The sequence below is a fragment of the Ceratotherium simum genome, chromosome 3 (genome assembly GCF_057802395.1).
Source record: "Ceratotherium simum simum isolate JZ-2026a chromosome 3, ASM5780239v1, whole genome shotgun sequence".
NCBI lineage: Eukaryota > Metazoa > Chordata > Mammalia > Perissodactyla > Rhinocerotidae > Ceratotherium > Ceratotherium simum.
Window position 1 is genome coordinate 71672003 of NC_141902.1, and position 12747 is coordinate 71684749.

Consider the following 12747-nt stretch of genomic DNA (forward strand, 5'->3'; position numbering starts at 1 on the left):
TCTGTTCTTCAAACCCTGAATTGCATCTTCCAGCCTCTTTAGGAGAGCAGGAAAATGCTTCCTTCTGCTTCCAGCATGCTTATGCACTCTTCCGCACTCTTCAGTGTCCAAAACCAATGCCACCTCTTCCTTGAAGACTTCTTTCTGGCCTCTACTTCTCTGTAATTGACCACTTCTTGTCCCAAAGGCCTAGTGCACAATACCTAACGTTTACATTGTCAGTCACATCAAAATCTCCCTCCTCCAAGCGAGATCCGACAAGGGTGTGGATAGTGAAAAACCCACTTCAAGTGTGCAATTTAAAGGGGCGCCAAAAAGCTCAGTAATCAAGATAACATTTTAATACATTTTTTTTTTTAAAGATTTTATTTATTCAGTTTTTCCCCCCAAAGCCCCAGTAGATAGTTGTACGTCATAGGTTCACATCCTTCTAGTTGCTGTACGTGGGACTCGGCCTCGCGTTGGACGGAGAAGTGGTGCCTCGGGGCGCTCCCGGGATCCGAACCCGGGCCACCAGCATCAGAGCGCGCGCACTTAACCGCTAAGCCACAGGGCCGGCCCTTAATACATTTTTTAAAAATCAAAATTAATGCAAAAAATTCAGGATGAACAAAACATCAACTATTAAAATAAAGATAGGATTCGCAGGACTCAGTCCGCCTCCCACCTGTCGGCCCCATCCGAACCCCTCACTCATGGTAGGTCTGAGTGATGGCGAACTATGTATGATCTCCTACTTCTTGCTTGTGCTGCACGTGAACCCGAAGGCTGAGAAACTTCGGGGAAGCCGTTCTCCTCATCCCTTGCCCCAGGGCAGCGCAGGGCCTGCACCACTCAGCTGAGAATTGAACCCGCGCTTTGGGAAGGTTGTGAACCGGATGCTGGTGGGGACGTGTGTGCCCGTGCATGTGTGTGTGGCACATGTGTGCACGCGCGCTTCTAGTCTTGCTTCTTTCCAAGACCAGGCTCAGGACAGGGCAGAGTACTGCCTTCGAGCCAGTACCCACCCAGAGCTCGGACTTTGCGCTTGCAAAGATAGGGGTGGCACCGGGTTGCCTGTGGAGAGATCTCAGAATTCCTTCTTGCACAACTGGCAGGTGGAGCGCAACTCTTTCTGGCGCCTCGAGCCGGGACCGGAATACGGAACGCCCTGAGAAGTAGCAGAGGGAGCGGAACCTACATCCCACACCCTTTGAATCTCCGGGAGACCCCTCCAAACGCCCTCCCGCAACCTTGGGAGGGAAAGAGACCGCGGCAGAAAGGCCTCAGGGGCGGGCGAGGTAAGAGACAAGTGGAGGCAGAGAGGGCGGGGGAGCGTCTCCCTTCGCTCCGCCCCGCCCCTTCTCCGGGATCCGGCCAATCGCCGTGCGCCCCGAGCCTCAGCCCCGCCCCTCCTCGCCTCCTCGGGCCCGCAGCTCCGCCTGGGCCGGTAATAATTAGGCTGCGGGCGGGGGCTGCCGCGTCAGCGCCGGGCGCCGGCCAATCCCCGAGCTCTCCCCCGCGGTCGCGTCACAGGCCGAACAACCAAACAGAAAAGTTTAATAAACAGCGGACGGAGGGGCTGGCGGCGGCGGGGCTGGAGCAAGCAGGGTTTCGGCGGCCTCACCTGTCCCCAGTGACCGGCGGCGACCGGCGGCGGCGGGCAGCGCGTCAGGCGGAGAGGGCCGCCGCCAGGTGAGGAGCGCGGCCCGCGGGGCCCGGGCGGCGCGGCGCCGCCCCTCCCCCCTCCCATCCCCCACCCGGCTGAGGCGAGGCGAGGCGCGGCCCGCCCCCGGCCCCTCCCGGCGCCGCGAGCCGGAAGCGGAGGGCGGCCGGCCGGCGCAGCAGGTGGTGGGCCCGCTGCCGGCCGCTCGCTCGCCGGCCCGGGCCCGGCGTTTGCTGGGGGCCGAGGGGCGAAGGGGTGCCCGGTGCTGCCCTTCGTACGCCCGCCGGGCGCCCGCGGGTATGCCGCGCCGGGGTCGGGACCCTCCTCGCCGGGGGCGCGCGGCCGCCGCGCTGGCCGCGTTCTGAGCAGTTGGTGGATGGCGGTCGGAGGGCCGCGAGCCCCCTTGGGCGCGCCCCTGTCACCAGAGCCACCCCCCCAACCCGAGTCTCAGGTCCTTCTTGGACTGGTTTTCCACCTGCCGCGTTTTCAGAAACCGGGGAGGAGGGGAGGTGTCCCGTCAGACTGGACAGGGGGCGGGAGTCGTCTCTTCCCACTGCTCCTGTTGGGTGTCCTCGGGATTCTGAGTTTTCTCTCTCCTTTGAAATCTTATTTTCAAGTTTGCGTCTCCCTACGTCAACAAGGACAGAAGAATATTGTGTTTGAAATGATTTTCACTTTATTTTGAAATATTGTGCTAAGCCACACGGTTAAAACGCTATAATTTATCTTCACGACTAAAAAGTTGTTAACGTGAAGTTCAGCTTAAGTTCTCAGTGTTACGTACACAGCATTTTTATTTAAAGTTGTGGTAAAAACTGGGCACTTTTTAATGGTTTTGGTGCTCAGAGCAAGAGGATTAAATTCCTCTTTCACATCAAACTCGGAATTTGACTTTTTAATATAAAATAGTATAAACTTTTAAGGTTAGTTATGTAATAATTATGTTACCAATTTTGGGACACTGGCCGAATTACTTAGTCCAGAGCTTCAGAGGAAAGTGTTCTTTCTGCAAAATATGCGCATTTAAATTTCCCGAACAAGTTGTCTTACCTTTTTTTCTTTTACGTTTTAAAATACCTTTAAGGGAGGCAGGAATCACAAAGATACAGGAGGGAAATTTAGGGGTGGATGGATCATCATCCTGATTCTAGGGATAATTCGCTGTATGTGTGTCAAAACTGATCACACTTTACACTTTAAGTGTGTGCAGTTTGTTGTATGTTAGTTATACCTCAATAAAACCGTTTTTTAAGAAGCAAAAAAAGTATTCAAAAAATGTATTCAATACCACAAAAGGATACATAACACAGTACGGTATAAAGAGAGAAAACGTAGTAAAAATCCATGTCTCCTCCCCCTCACACAAGAACTGGAACATGACCAAAACCTGCATCTGCTTGTGAGTTTCTTATCCGTCCTGTACCCCGCCTCTCCTCACCGAGGGGATCGTCCAGTCCAGTGGATTTTGTGTTTAGCATTCCCTGGCCTTTTGAAATAGTTTCGTCACATATAATGGTATGTTCAAACAATGTGTTGTTTAGTTTGCTTTTCTTTGGCGCTTTATGAGAATAGTATGTGACCGTAGTTCATTCATTTCATTGCTGTATAATATTGTGTTAACCTTCTATAACCCGTGGGCATTTAGATGATGTTTTTTCTTTTGCTTTGCTATCAGCAGCTGTGCTCTATGAACACTTGTTTCCTGGTGCACCAATGCTAGAGTTTCTCTGCAGTAAACAACAACGTGGATTGCGTTAGAAAGTTTTAGGTAGTCAGGAGTAAAATAGATTGAAATACTAGCAACAAGATGAATGAAAAACTTTAGGATTCTCTTTGTGTCGTAATGGAAGATTCATAGCCGGAGTGATTGGTTCATAGTTTTTGAATATTTGTGTCAGAAACCAAGATTCCTGTTAATCTGTATATAGTGAATCTTTTCCTTTGAAATCACGTTGGAAGAAGTCTGACAGTATTTGCTATCTCCCCTTTTTCAATGCAAAAGTAAATATAGTAGAAAAAACACTTGATTGTATGTAAAATAAATCACTCTTTCTGTGTCCATCTCTCCCCCTTTTGTGTAATCTTTGGCAAGTTACTTAAAACTTCTCATGTGCCTTAACATAGTCATGTAAAAGAAACATGGCCTAAGTTTATCCTTCCAGTCTTGCAGACTGTGGTTAAGGGAAGCACCTATCAAATGGCAGACACTTGAAGGAAACGGATTAGGACCAAGGTGTTATTCCGTGGAATTAACATTGAGTGTGTCCTTTGGAACATTTCTGCAGAAGGATGTGTGGTGCTTATTTATCAGGATATGTTAACCACACATTTAAGTACTTTTTGCTTCCTTTGTCTCAGATTTGGGAATGCCCCAAGGTGTGCTTCTAGAGCTGTCTGTCTTATTTATCATGCTAACAGCAATGTAGTGACAAATTAGGGAGCAGTATTAATTTCCTGAAAATGGTGTGTGTGTGTGTGTAAGTAATATGAGTTTATGTATAGCTTTGAATAACCTGTTTTTATTTAAAGTCATGGGAATAGAGATGGTTTGATTTTTTTTTTTTTTTTTTTACGGTATTTGTAGCTTGCAGACAAATACCATGATGCTTTGTTTTGGTAGGGCTGTTTTATCTTGCTTAGAAAAACCTCATTTTTGTGTTTGATTATAAGGGCAATGTGTTTTGGGGTTTTTTCCCCAAACTTTCAAAAGAAATAGAAAGTTACAAAGAATAAATAACCATTGTTAACATTTTACCCCCAGTCTGTGTGTGTATTCTTCATATCCTAAACAATTAAAAGTTGAATTCTGAGCAATATTAGGCAGCCTCTCCCTTCAAAACTTATTCCAAATATGATCCATCTCAACACCTTTATTGTACATAAGATGGTAATAGTAGTCACCTAACTGGTATCCTTGCATCAGCTTTCCCTCCCTTATGTTCTACTCATTGCTCCTGTGGAGAACAATCATTTAAGTGTGTAAATTAGATTACCTCCTCCCAGGCTCAAAACCCTCTAATGACTTTTCAATACACAAAATAAAATTCAGTCCTTTTACTATGGTGCTTATACCCTAGACCAGCAATGTCCAATGGAAATATAATGGGACCCCATAAGTAATGTAAAATTTTTTGATAGCCACAGTTACAAAAAAAAAAAAAAAAAACAGGTGAAATATATTTTATTTAACCCAAAATATTATGATTTCAACAAGTAATCAGTGTAAGAAATTATTAGTGGGATATTTTACTTTGCTTTTTTCATGATCCGATGGGTATTTTCCACTTAAAATATATCGCAGACTAGCCTTGTTGCAAGTGCTCAGTAGCCACACGTGACTTGTGGCTACCAATTGGGTGGTACTGGTCTAGACTATCTGGCTCTGCCAGCTTCATAGATGAATCTCCTACCACTTTCTCCCTGACTCATGCACCTCCAGCTATACTGGCCTTTTTGGGGTTCTTGAGCTTGCCAAGCTTATTCTCTTAAAATTGTTGTTCCTTCTGCCTGGAACGCTCAATCATATTTCTGCTCAAATGTCGCTCCTTTAGAGATAGCTTTGCAGGCTACCTTCCCTGACTACCATGTTACCTTGCTTCATTTCTTTATAGAACCTATCATCTCATGACTAATTTGGTTATTTTCTCTATCCCATTCTTGAATGTAAACTACTTGAGGGCAGGGATTTCCTCATGTTTACCATTAGATCCCCGTATATTAAAAATGTGATTTTTAAAGGGCACATACCATTTCATCTTATGAAAGTACTGTAATTTAATCAGTCACCAATTGTGTGTAACTTGTATTGCTTTATTCTTTTTTCACTGTTAGAGTGTTCTGAAGATCATCTTAAGAGCTAAATCTTTCTAGGTATTTCTCATTTCTTTAGGATTCAATCTGTCTTACAACTGCTGAGTCAAAGCATATGAACATTTTTTTGTCTTTTTATAAATAATGCCAAATCTTGTCTTAAAAGTTTGACTAACATTATAGTATAAAGTTGACCAAACCAGTATAAAGTTTGACTAAAAATATGAGAGAATACACATTTCCTCCATATCTTTACCAACACTATTTTCTTTCCTGCCTTCCTTCCCTTTTCATAAGATTTATTATATATTTCTTAGATTAATTAATTATGATGATGAACAGAGATATGGGTATTGGATGTCATTTAGTTTGTCTGTTACTCATTTTGAGTGTGTTTTATATTTGTGATACCCTTTTTAGCCTTTTGTATATTTAGGATAGCAACCCTTTGCCACACACTGCAAGTATTTTCTCTTGCTCTCCATTTGCCTTTTATTTGCTTAACAGTATTTTTTTTTAAACAAGAAGGAGTTTTAACCTTTCAAGAAATTTAGGCTAATACTTTCTTTTTATGGCTTCTACTTTACTTTCATGTTGAGTGAATTTTCAGACCCAGAGAACTGTTTTCTTCTAGTTCTTTTATGGTTTCATTTTTCACGTCTGTCTCTTCCTGTTCATCTGAGGTTTATTTTGACAAATATGTGAAGTGGAATAACTTCCTTTATTTTTCCTTAATATTTAATCAGTTATTTCAGCCCTATTAAAAAAAAATTTTTTTGTTGCCTTGAAATAAAACTACCTTTATCATATGCTAAATGCATGAGTACTTGGTTCTTTTTAGCTTTTATTCAGTACCATTGATTTGATACCAGTGCACATTGTTTTAGTAACTGGGACTAATAATGTGTTTTCATTTTGTTATTGTAATTCTCCCTCTCCCTATTTTTCCTCCCAGTTTTTGGTTGTTGCTTTGTTACTCCTTGAGTTTTTTAATTGATTCCTTAGAGTCTTCAGGTTGTTTTTGGTTTTGAATTTTTAAATTAAAAAAGATTGTATTATTTCTACACTTAATATTTTGTGTATAATGAAAAAAATTTTAATGCTATTAAATTTTCCTTTGAGTACAGTTTTATCTGTGTTCTTTAAATTTTAACATGTAATATTTTTGTTATTTATGTGTATTTTAAAAATCCCTGCAGTTGCAGTTTTCGTTCTTTCCACCATTGCTCCATGCTAGCGGACAATAGTCCTAAATTGAGGATACAGTGATGAACAACGAAGGTGTTTGCCTTCATGGAGTTTACAGTCTGTTGGGAAAGCTAGGCTATTAACAAACCAATGAATAAAGAAGTTTCAGGGTTTTGACAAGTGCTAGGAAGGAAAGAAATATGATATGCTAATAGAGATTGGAAGCTAATTGGATGTTCTGAGGATGTGACATTTAAGCTTAGTGGTGGCACTGAGTTGTGTTTGGGGAGTTTCTTTAGCTTCTCCAATCTGTCAGAACATTTTAAAAAATAATGACACTGAATTTCTTTTGTAAAATTTTTTGTAAAAATTGTCTTGGAAAGAATTTCAAGCCCCTCCCCCGTCTTCCAAGCGGATTACTGCCCCAAAACTTGTCCTGTGTAGAAAATTGGAACCGTGATTCTGAGTTCTAAGATCAAGAAAGAGCTGGGGGAAGTTTCCCAATTGAAGGGAACTGCTAGCACAAAGGGGACGCAAAGTACTTGGCTTGATGTAGGGTTTGACAGGAGATTGGAATGACTGGAGTTTACTGAGTGAGGAGGGTGAGACGAGCTTTATTGCAAGACATATTTGGGAGATTTTTTATTATTTCCAAGTGGTGCAGCTGCTTCCACTTCTCTTCTGCCTTGCTATCCTGTTTAGATTCTGTGATCCAAATCAGTCTCCTACGAATAACTTAGATTATTTTGCTCCTTGGTACTTGACTTCATTATTTCTAGTGTGTTTTCAGTTTTTCCCACTCAAGAGCTTTGCGTATGCTGTCCCCTTTTGCTTAATTGTGATTTCCTTGAAGAATGCTTCCTTCATGCTGACAAAAGTTAAGTCCTGCTGTTGGCTATATTTACTCATTTCATATTTGTAAACGCATGTAACAACTGCAGTTCATTAAGTGTGATTTGTTTTAGTGTCTATTTCTTCCTCTAGAGCTGTGCTGCCCAACTTGGTAGGTACCAACCACTTGTGGCTATTTAAATTAATAAAAATTAAATAATATTAAAAATTCAGTTCCTCAGTCTTACTAGTCACATTTCAGGTGCTCAGTAGCCACATGTGGCTAGTGGCTATTGTATTGGGCAGCAGAGATATAGAGTCTTTTGCAATGGTAGAAATTTATCTTAATTTATAAATAATCATGTGGCTAATAGCTATGGTATTTTGTTTAAATTTAAGTAGCCACCTCTGACTGTTGAAATATGGCAAGTTTGAATTGAGATGTGCTATAAGTATGAAATGTGAACTTGATTTCTGGAACAAACAGATGAAAATAACCAATATTGGTTACATATTGAAGTAATGCTGCTTTACGTGTTTTGTGTTAAATATATTATTACAATAAATTTAACTGTTTATTTTAATGTGGCTACTAGAAAATTGAAAATTTTATGTGACTCCCATTATATTTCTTTCAGACAGCACTGATCTGACTCTAGACCATAATTTTCGACAGTGGTAGGGACAGTTCACCATGGCATCCACAGCAGCTAGCCTTGTTCATAAGGTTTGGTGAATGAATAAACTTTTCTGTTCACTTTGAAAGTTATTGTATAATCGTCACAAAATGTTACCTATTCAACTTTTGCTTTTCAAAATTGTTAGTTTTCTTCGTCACGATAATTTGTAAAAATTTTTTATGACTGTTGAGCAAAGAAGCTTTTCTTTTGATAACTATCTTATTAAATAATTAGCATGGATCATTCATGTTTTTATCTTTCTTTTATTTTTTTCTAGCTTAGTCTGCTAAGGAGAGAGGGAACTTAAAGTTTACCAGTCTGCTTTCTGTCATTTTTCTGTCTAGCAGTTTACTTAGATGATCTATGGTATGTTTTGGCACGTGAAAATTTATAACTATTAAATCTTAATAGTTGAGGATTATGAATGCTTTTTCCTTTACTTATACTTTGGTCTTGATATTGTGATCCCTGTTCCTTTTTAATTTACATTTATTAGACCTTGTATATCCCTTTAGACTTAAAACAAAGCAATTTACTGTCTTATAGAAAGGTATCTCTTCTATTGGCTTGGTTTATCCTTTCTTATCTGTTTGTTTCCTTAAATGTTTCCTTTGTGTTTAGTGTGTTCAGTATTTTGCGGAATGGGCCATTACTACTCTCCGCCCCCCCCACCTCGTGTTTTTTTCTCTTAATGATTTAGAAGATACACATTAGGAGTTGCAAACTTAAATACATAACTTACTTTTGTAGGCAATGTGAATTAGTCAGGGAAATATTTTTTTCCTCATCGGATGGTGGTTTTCCAACTTTATCCTTAGTGACCCGGGTCATGTTTTGCTAGTGTCAGGGTGATTCTTTCATCAGCTACTGCATAAACCAACTATAGTGCCCAGGGCTAATGCCAAGGATTAATTTCTGTTGTAGGAAGACTGGTTTGAGCTATTCTCAGTCCTTTAAAATTCTCAGGAAGTTTTCACCCTGGTCTGTCCGTACCAAAAGTTATTTCTAATAATCTAAGTATTGATTCTTTATATAAGTTCTTTTTTTTTTTTTTTTGTGAAGAAGATCAGCCCTGAGCTAACATCCATGCTAATCCTCCTCTTTTTTTGCTGAGGAAGACCGGCTCTGAGCTAACATCTATTGCCAATCCTCCTCCTTTTTTTTTTCCCCAAAGCCCCAGTAGATAGTTGTATGTCACAGTTGCACATCCTTCTAGTTGCTGTATGTGGGACGCGGCCTCAGCATGGCCAGAGAAGCGGTGCATCAGTGTGGGCCCGGGATCCGAACCTGGGCCGCCAGTAGCGGAGTGCGTGCACTTAACCACTAAGCCACGGGGCCGGCCCATATATAAGGTCTTTTTAATCAAAACTGGAGACCACGTTGTTCAGTGGTTTATTCTCTTCTAAATTGTTTTTAGTTTATAGGTTTGGGAAAACCTCTGAGCTCTCTCTCTGAGCTGTACAAGATATCCTTTGAATACTTGATGTTCAAAAAGTGGTATTGTCACATGCAATCAGGGAGCCTTGGAGCCTTTGCAGGCTTCTTGTTCCTGTGAAGCAATATTGTTTGCAGATAATCTTGGTTGTGGTATTGCTTTCCTTTTATTCATTTTTGTTTTCTTTTGCTACTGATTTAGAAGTGAAATAAAATACGCTTAATTTTAACCTGTGAGCCACCCAAAATGATATTTATAACCTTGAAGTTCTTTCAGGTAGGTTCTGGAGATCTTGGAACAATCTGGAATAGCCAAGTCCATGTCTCTGTTCTTTTAGTTATAGATTGAGAGTGGTGTTGGTGTTATATTAGTGTATGTAATATGTGTCTGTTTTATACAAATAATTAACTTTGAAGTGAAAAATTCATGTCAGAACAAAGGTTTATTTGGTTCCCACGACTACTAATTTTATGCTTGCCACATTGTAAGATTAAAATCTTTGGGGCCAGCCCAGTGGCCTAGTGGGTAAAAGTTCGTGCTCTCTGCTTCAGCAGCCTGGGGTTCGCCGGTTCAGATCCTGGGCGCGGACCTACACACAGCTCATCAGGCCATGCTGTGTTGGAGTCCCCCAAAATAGAGGAAGTCCACAAAATAGAGGAAGATTGGCACAGATGTTAGCTTAGGGACAAACCTTCCTCACCAAAAAAAAAAAAAGCTTAAAAATGTTTGCGATTTCTTTTTCCATAACCCTATAAAATTTTGGCCATCTAAAACCTGTTTTCTCAAGTTTTATGCTGTAACTCAAGTTATATATTCTTTCTCTTGTTTGCTCCTGTGCCTCTTTTGCTTCCAGTGTTCTTTTGTAAGAGTGTCTACATAGTGGGAGAAAACCTGAACTTGACTCATGAAGTACTGGGCATTCAAAGCAGTGAGTCCTTGCAAAGGATCTTGGGACTAGACCTCTGTGAATTGGCTCTTTCAGTTTGTCCACTTAAAAGGCATAATAGATTATGCAGCTGTTTGGGCTTCTGCAGGGTATTACTCCATATTCATGTCTAGTTGCAATTATGTGAATTTTCAGTTTCTTACAAAGACTTCTCTTTGTATCCAAAACAAGTTTTTGGCTTTGTGTTGTTCTAATACATGAATTTTCTTTGAGGAAAAATGCTTGCAAGATTTTGAACTTTGAAAACTGTAAATTTAAATTTAAAACTCTTTATATAAACTTATTGAAAATATATTGTGAGAAGAAGCCACTCTGATTTTCTTTAATTTTTAATTTATTTTTATGGATTAGTCAAAATTTTTGGTAGAGGTGAAAATTACTGAGTTAAATGCTATTCAGTCAGATGATTAATGTCAGAGTAATATTTGATGGGCCAAGCTACTAAAACATAAGCAGTTCTAATTAAACATATAGTAAAATATAGCAAACTTAGTAATGTATAAAATTGGTTTAAAAATATGAGTGCTTGTGTAGTATTTCTTTAGAATCTCTGTAGTAAAAGTAGCATTTAATGTAATTTAGTATTTTAAGAGGAGTATACCCTTCACCTGCATCTTAGGGTGCCCATGCCACCTTAAAGTAATACTGTGAAGTAGAGTGCAAAATAGTGTCTACTCTTCTTTTAAAAAACAACAGTCATTTGGGAAAAAAAAGAAACTTAATCCATCCTAAACTTTATACCTGAAAATGTCATTAGAACCAGTTGCCTTTTCCTATTATAGATAACCATTTGCAGTAGATAAGCATTAACCTTGTCAAAATACCACAATGTCAGACCTGTAAATGTGGTGGTATAGAAATAATATTTCTGCCTTGTTTTTTCTTCAGTTTTAAGTAGAAACATCAATCTCTGATGTCACTGAAAATTTTACTCTGTTCTTGTGATACTGAGAACAGGTTATCAGTGAATATTTGATAGCTTAGAAATGAATCTTCTGCATTCAGTATCTTAGTGCTATTTATTTTCTTAAGTCTTAAGACAAAATATTGCTTTGTTCCTCTTAGCAAAATTTTGCAGTGTATTTTCTGTTGCCGTTTTAAAATTTTCAGGCAAAATGTGAACTCTATTGAAAAAGGAGTCTGTCTTTATAAAGCATAACTTCACCTTCAGGGCTCTGTAAAAATAGCAAATGACTTAGGTTAAAGGCATTGTATTTTAAACAGTTGGTCACTGAACTGCAAATTAAAGCTTCTGTGAGATTTTCCTTGGTGTTACTTAGTTTATTTTTTACCTAGACAAAAGAGTAAGCAAATAGCCTATGATGGGAAAACTGACACATTACCTACTGTTTCTTTAAGAAACCAGCTTATCCAGGGGGTTTTAGTGTGTTTAACCTAACCTGCTAGCAAGGAAAAGTTCTTTAAAATAATGGATATTAGCTGTATCCAATCACAATTATCAGTGGCACTAACAGGGAGGAGATTTTACTCTTCAGCCACTAGAATTGGAGGAGGAGGAGCTTGGTATTCAGGTTTGGTTGCTTTGGAGTACAGCTTCAAGTGAAGTTAATCTGAGGTGAAGCAAACAGAAAATTGTGGAGGTTTTGTTGGTAGGATTTTTGTTCTAATCTTTTAATGATCCTTTATTTTACACTTTTGCTCCTTTGTGCTTCTGTGTGTGCTAGATTTTGTCATTGTTGCTGTTTTCTGATGCAAACTGAGCATTAAAATTAAGCAGGGAAGCAGAACAAAAGGGCTGTTTGGACAGGAAATAGGTGTTCAGAGAATCAAACTTGACTTTCTTTTATCATTATTTTTGGTTCAGAATTTGAGTGTCATTAAAACATGTTTGAATCAAAATCATCTCCAGTAACAGGCTTTTCTCTTGGGTTGGACATCTGAGCAGTCATTTGTCAGTTTTTGTAAATGACATCTTGAGAAGATCTATTTAATATGTCATTTTCCTTAAACTTAAGATGTTATTAAGTTGCTAAAAGACAGATAAATGTAGTGAGCTTAAATTTGTCCTTGTTAAAGACTCAAAATGCCAGCTGTTTAATTTTCTTTTTTACCCCCAGCATACCCCTCTTTTTCACTTCAGTATATTTTAAATTTAGCAATATGTTGGCATTTTTATTATGCTCATAATTTTAGCTTTGTTTTTTAAAACATCATTGATTCATTATATAGAGAACAAGGTAAAACTGCTTTC

At 39.6% G+C, this 12747-nt stretch overlaps 1 protein-coding gene across 3 annotated transcripts in view; it reads left to right on the forward strand.

The window, feature by feature from the left end:
- Positions 1-1517: 1517 nt before the first annotated feature.
- The window catches only part of ZFAND6 (zinc finger AN1-type containing 6), a 71804-nt gene continuing 60574 nt past the window's right edge, over positions 1518-12747 (forward strand). The window contains exon 1 of one of the 3 annotated variants that reach the window (XM_004421890.3): positions 1518-1674. The gene's annotated coding sequence lies outside the window, so the exon portion shown is untranslated. Of the gene's footprint in view, positions 1675-12125; positions 12146-12747 lie in introns of those variants that run through there. The other 2 variants (XM_004421889.3, XM_004421888.3) reach the window with 2 other exon arrangements.